This window comes from Myotis yumanensis, unplaced genomic scaffold (assembly GCF_028538775.1).
Source record: "Myotis yumanensis isolate MYYU_CA2020_CCGP unplaced genomic scaffold, mMyoYum1.0.hap1 SCAF_5, whole genome shotgun sequence".
Classification (NCBI taxonomy): Eukaryota; Metazoa; Chordata; class Mammalia; order Chiroptera; family Vespertilionidae; genus Myotis; species Myotis yumanensis.
The window spans coordinates 79,230,295-79,236,294 of NW_027223756.1; the positions used below are offsets into that span (position 1 = coordinate 79,230,295).

Sequence of the window (6,000 nt, forward strand, 5' to 3'; positions counted from 1 at the left end):
ATATATAAAATAAATATCAAAAATATAAGTCTTTGTTTTACTATGGTTGCAAATATCAAAAAATTTCTATATGTGACACGGCACCAGAGTTAAGTCAGGGTTTTTCAAAATGCTGACACGCTGAGCTCAAAAGGTTCACCATCACTGTTCTATGTGGACATTACCCATTGTGTCCCATCCTTGGACCCGAACAGGCTGTGTGGCTTCCCTGTATGACATCAAAACATGAACCCTGCCCTAGCTGGTTCAGCTCAGTGGATAGAGCGTCGGCCTGTGGACTGAAGAGTCCCGGGTTCGATTCCAGCCAAGGGCACATGCCTGGGTTGTGGGCTCGATCCCCAGTAGGGGCGTGCAGAATGCAGCCAATCAATGATGTTTCTATCTCTTTCTCCCTCTCCCTTCCTCTCTGAAATCCATAAATATATTACAAACAAAAACAAAAGCTTGAACCCTGCTCCATGGGATACACTGGGTCCTGAGCATCTGGGTTCTCCCAGGGCCTGGGCATCTGCCCAGGGGCCCTTCTGGTGACCACAAACCTCCACCAGCAGCCAGGCCTTCCTGCCAGTGGTTCTGCCCTGACCTGCTTTCCGGCAGAGCCAGAGTCCCAGGCAAATCAGCCTGCACCTGTCACCCCTGTGTCCTGCCCACCTGGGGAGATGGCACCTTCAACAAGGAGGGGGCTAAGACATAGCACCTCTGGGTGGCAGCCAGGCTCTACACCTTCCTCCAACCTCCATACCATTACCTGTGCTGTGCCCACCCCCTGGCATGCCCTCCTCTCTGGCAACCTATTCCTTCCATAAACATTTATTGAGCACCTACTGTGTGCCAGGCCCTGGGCTGAGCAGTCAACAAGACAATCCAGCTACCTGCTTCCAATCTAGCAGGGGAGACAGAGGCACCGAGGCTGAGATGACTGGGCACTGTGACTGGGCGGGGGCTCCGGAAGACCATGAGAAGGTGATTTGGGGAACCACAGAAGGACAATAGATGGATTTGGCAAAGCACATGAGGTTCGGGGTGAGGGGTGGGAAGGGAATACTAGGCAGAGGGACCTGCTTGGACAAAGGCCCTGAGGGAGGCCCCACCCCCACAGGCCAGCTCAGCTGCCACCCAGTCTTCAGCAGCCATGAATGGGTCTTTCATGCCCTGGACCAGGGCAAGGTCAGGCCCGGCTGCTCATTTCCCCTTCCCGCCCCTTCCCTCCCCTAACTCCCCCCTCACGCCTTGGGCTCCTGACTGTCTGAGCCCTGACCTGGAAGAGGGTGGCAGGAAGTTCACGGCTCCCCCTGGGGTGAGTCAGGGAGGCCCGGGGAGGGGCAGGGCCTCACCCGAGGTCACCAGAGCCAGCAGCATCCTCCTAGTTTGTGACTTTAAGCGAAGTCCCGCCCCTCTGAGCCTCAGTTTCCCCATCTGAGCTGCCGGTGGGGCAGCACTGAGCTCCCGTCCAGATCCGACCCGGGAGGAATCCAGTGCGTGTTTTGCGGGCGCCCGCGGCACTGACACCTCGTGCCCAGCGCGGCCGGGCTGCGGCCCCGGGTCGCAGGGGCCGGGAGAGACCTGGAGGGGCCCGCAGGCCCCGAGGGGCAGAGGCTGAGCCGGCCCCGGTGCCAGGAGCCAGCGGGGAAAGGACAGCCCGCCCGCAGCCCGCGCGCCCCCGTCCGCGCTCCCGCCCGCCGCCCGCTGTGTGACTCCCGCCCGTGCTGCCCGTCTCTGGGCCCCGGGAGCCGGGCCTGGGCAGCCGCACACCGGTCCCGCCCCCCTCGGGCGGGTCCCAGCCGCGGTCCCCCCGCCGGGTGCGGGCCCCCTTTTGAGCCCCCGGTGGAGGGTCGTCACGGCTGGGTCTGGCCCCAGGTCCCTGCTGTGGCCCGGGAATCCCTTTGGGGCTCGGGAAGGACAGCTCCGATTGGCCGAGGCCTCCTGTGACGTCAGGGCCTCCCCGACGCCCCCTCCCCCAAAGGCACGTGGGGGCGGCCGCCGCAGGGGAGGGGCGCGGGGTCCCGGCGGATTTGGGGTGTCCCCCCAGCCTGAGCCGGCAGCTGGGCGGCGCAGACGCAATTCTCCTCGGACAGATTTTCCCCTCGTCCCACATCCCCCTCTGGCCCCCCCAGAACGGCAGCTGCTCGGGCGGCAGATGCGCCGGCTAAATCCGCCCAGCTGGTCCCTCCGCAGAGCTAACCGCCTGGAGTCCTTGGGGTGTGTGTGGGGGGGGGCGGGGGGTTGTGTGCGTCATGGTCCTTACCCTTTCCCGCCCCTGCCCTTTAACCCTTGCTTTCTTGCAGGGGAGGGGGGCTCTCTCTTGGACGCTTTTCCAAGTTCAAATACCCTCCTGGAGGATTTCGGTGTAACTGGTGCCCAGAGAGGGTGTGGACCGTTCCAGAGACTACACGGTACCGTGGGCCTGTTGCCAGAACATGGCCCGTCTGGTGCATATATTGATCGTTAGAAGGATGAGCTGACATTTATGGAGCAGCTACTGAATGCAGCCCCGCGACTCCGGAACAAAGCTACTGTTATGATCCCATTTTCAGGCGTGGAAACTGAGGCCCAGAGAGAAAAGGGTTGTCCACTCACATAGCCAGGAACTGGGACTGGATTTGTAACCCCACACTTTTCATTATCTCATGGGCTCTGGGACCCTTAGCTGGGAAGGCTCTTCAGGCAAATGACTTGGGACCTGGGCTGAGTGAGTAGGGTCTCGGTGACCTGCTTCCTGCACCCTTTCTAGGCACATCTGAACCTGGATGGACCCTCCCTTCCTTGCTTCTTCAGCCCCATCACAAGTACCACTTTCATCTGGAAGCTCTGAGGAGCTCTAGGGGGACTTCAGGAAGGAGGAAGCATCACTCGGAAGTGTTGGAGGTACAGCTGTTAAGGGTCTGACGGTGTCTCTGAATGTGTAACTCTACCTGCCCCAGGGCCTTTGCACTTGCCATTCTCTCTGCCTGCAATGCTCTCCCTACAGATTTTTTTTTTCTTTTCTTTTTTTTTTTTAAAGGGGAGAATGATGATTTTTATTTTTATTTTTTAAAATATATTTTATTGATTTTTTTACAGAGAGGAAGGGAGAGGGATAGAGAGTTAGAAACATCAATGAGAGAGAAACATTGATCAGCTGCCTCCTGCACACCCCCTACTGGGGATGTGCCCACAACCAAGGTACATGCCCTTGACCGGAATCAAACCTGGGACCCTTGAGTCTGCAGGCTGACGCTCTATCCACTGAGCCAAACTGGTTAGGGCTCCCCACAGATTTCTATATGGCCCCTCTTTTCCTCTAAGTCTCAGCTCAAATGTCACTCTGCAGGGAGGCCACCCTGACCTCTGCATCTATAGCAACACCCTGTCCTTTCTTTCCTCTCATCCTGCTCCGTTTTTCTTCATTTTCTTTTCACAGCCAAGCATTGCAGATTGCCTCTCCCACAGCACCATTTGTCCCCTGCTGGATTCCCATTGCCTAGAACAGGAGTGGGGGACGTCTGGTCCAGGGGTCGCTTAAGGTCTCAGGACTCATTTGGTCTGGCCTGCCAAGGCATTAGGGGTGAGTTAATTAAATGTTTGACCAAATAGAGCAGGCTAATTTTTAAGTTGATAATTTTGCATGGCCCGTGAATGAGGTTATAAATATCCAAATGGCTCTTGGCAGAAAAAAAGGTTCCCCACTCCTGGCCCAGAACAACCCTGGCACACAGTAGGTACTCAATAAATGTTTGTTATCTAGAAATCTCAGGGACCTGAGCATGAATGGAGGTGGGAGGGCAGCGGTAACCACGGGGAAGGCCATATGGGAGTTCTGTCTTGGTGCGTGTATGACCCTGTCCTGTGCCCCCTTCATCCAGAAGCTCTCTCAGGGCCAACCCCCTCCCACCTTCCCACCCTCACTCTGCTTCAGCCACATCGACCTGCCCCTCCTGGCCATTCCTCCAGTAAGTCAGGCACAGTCCAGCCTGAGGGCCTTTGCACGGCTGCTCCCTCTGCTTGGGAGGATCCTTGCTGTGCTTGGCCAATGTCACTTTCTCTAACAGGGCAGCTCTTCGTCACCCAGTATTTTTCTTCTAAGATCATCTTATTAATTCATTCTTGAATCAGTGATGGAGTGGTGAGCTGCACCCCCTTAGAGACAAGCCAGCAGGTGGTGGAGTAGGTGTGCCCTCTGTGGGCTGGGGTCCAAACCTTGGCTTTGTCACTTCCCAGCTGTGAGCAAGTTGTTTAATGTGAGGATGTTTCAAGAGATGCCAGGGCCTGGCACATAGTAAGTGCTTCACAAAGATGGGTTTCCTTCTCACTTCCTTCGAGGTCCTAAAACTCCACATTTCTTCCTCTTAACTCTTTCCTTGGAAGTTGTGAGGAGCTTTGATGCCCTTGACATTGTTCAGGGCATTGTCTACAGAGGGGAAAAAAAAGACAGAACAGACACCTGTATGTCAGGAACAGGTTTTTGCACACCTGTGTTCATACCAGCATATGTACAATGGCCAGACGGTGGGAACAACCCAAGTGTCACGGACGATAAACACAATGTGGTCCATCCAGACAGGGGAATATTACTCAGCCTTAAAGAGGAAGGAAGTTCTGACACCTGCTACAACATAGATGAACCTTGAGGACATGGTGCTCAGTGACATAAGCCAGACACAGAAGGACAAATACTGTATGATTCCACTCCCAGGAGGTCCCTAGAGGAGTCAGATCCACAGAGACAGGAAGTAGATGGTGGGAGCCAGGGGCTGAGTGTGTGTGTGTGGGCGGGGGGGCGGTGCTGGGGAGTTAGTGTTTAATGGGGACAGAGTTCCAGTTTGGGAAAATAAGAAAGTTCTGGAGGCAGACGGTAGGGATGATTGTACAATCATGTGAATGTGTTCAATGCCACTGAGATGTACATTACAAATGGCCAAAACAATAAGTATTATTATGTATAGTTTACCATGATTTTTTTTTTTTTTAAGGAAAACTGTTTGGAGGAAAAACCAGATGGTGACAGTGGAGGGGGGTGTGAATGACCTCAGCCAGTGGCGGTTCCATCACTGCCACCAGGGTTAGCTACTCAAGCGATGCTGACGTCAGTGGGTGGCGGTGCTGTCGGCAGGTGCTGAGCTCAGGAACTCTGCACCCACGCTCCTTGTACCTTCTGGCCCTTCCTGGGACCAGCTCGGCTCCAGCTACCAAACCTCCAATGTCTTCAGGAAGTAGAACCGAGTCAGTGGGCCTTGACCCTCATCGGCCTATTTATTCAGCTAACTTTATTGAGCACCTACTGTGTACAGGCTCTAGGCACTGCTGGGAACACAGCAGTGACCGAGACTGAGCTGGTTATGGGAGCGTTTATGGGGAGCCAGTGGGACTGTCTGATTGAACTTTTAAAAAGATCCCTCTGGCCCTAGCCGGTTTAGCTCAGTGGATAGAGCGTCGGCCTGCGGACTGAAGGGTCCCAAGTTCGATTCCGGTCAAGGGCATGTACCTTGGTTGTGGGCACATCCCCAGTAGGAGGTGTGCAGGAGGCAGCTGATCGATGTTTCTAACTCTCTATCCCTCTCCCTTCCTCTCTGTAAAAAATCAATAAAATATATTTTTTAAAAAAAAGATCCCTCTGGCTGTCTTGTGGAGAAGGATGCACCCTGGACAGCAGTGGCTCAGGGGGACCAGGAGAAGATGGCTGCCTTAGACTCGGGGAGCGGCATGGGACCCCGGAGCAGGGAAGGGGGTGCAGGTGGAAAGTGATAGAAGGGTTTGAGAGGCATTTTGGAGGCACAGGACTTGGGGAGTGAGGAAGAGGGAAGAACCCAGAAGGATTAAAACTTCTTCCCCTCAGCCTCCTCCCCAGCCTGGCTCTTTACTTCCAATCTTCCCCATCCTCCCTGGTCTCAGCGCATATCACCTCCTCCAGGAAGCCTTCCTGACCACCTTGACTAAGTCTGAACTGTCTGCCTTGGTCCTCCCGGCTTCCCAGCTCCCAACACAATGTTGAAGTCCTATGTGTTCCCTGAGAGAAAGAAGGAA

At 55.0% G+C, this 6,000-nt stretch overlaps 1 long non-coding RNA gene across 2 annotated transcripts; it reads left to right on the forward strand.

The window, feature by feature from the left end:
• Positions 1 to 2,097: 2,097 nt before the first annotated feature.
• On the forward strand, positions 2,098 to 5,564 carry LOC139009775 (uncharacterized). 2 transcript variants are annotated; one of them, XR_011471438.1, is made up of 4 exons: positions 2,098 to 2,199; positions 2,732 to 2,865; positions 3,401 to 3,544; positions 4,950 to 5,564. It is a non-coding gene; the product is annotated as an uncharacterized lncRNA (long non-coding RNA). The 2 variants fall into 2 exon arrangements; XR_011471439.1 differs by lacking the exon at positions 2,098 to 2,199 and adding an exon at positions 2,276 to 2,393.
• The last annotated feature ends 436 nt before the right edge of the window (positions 5,565 to 6,000 follow it).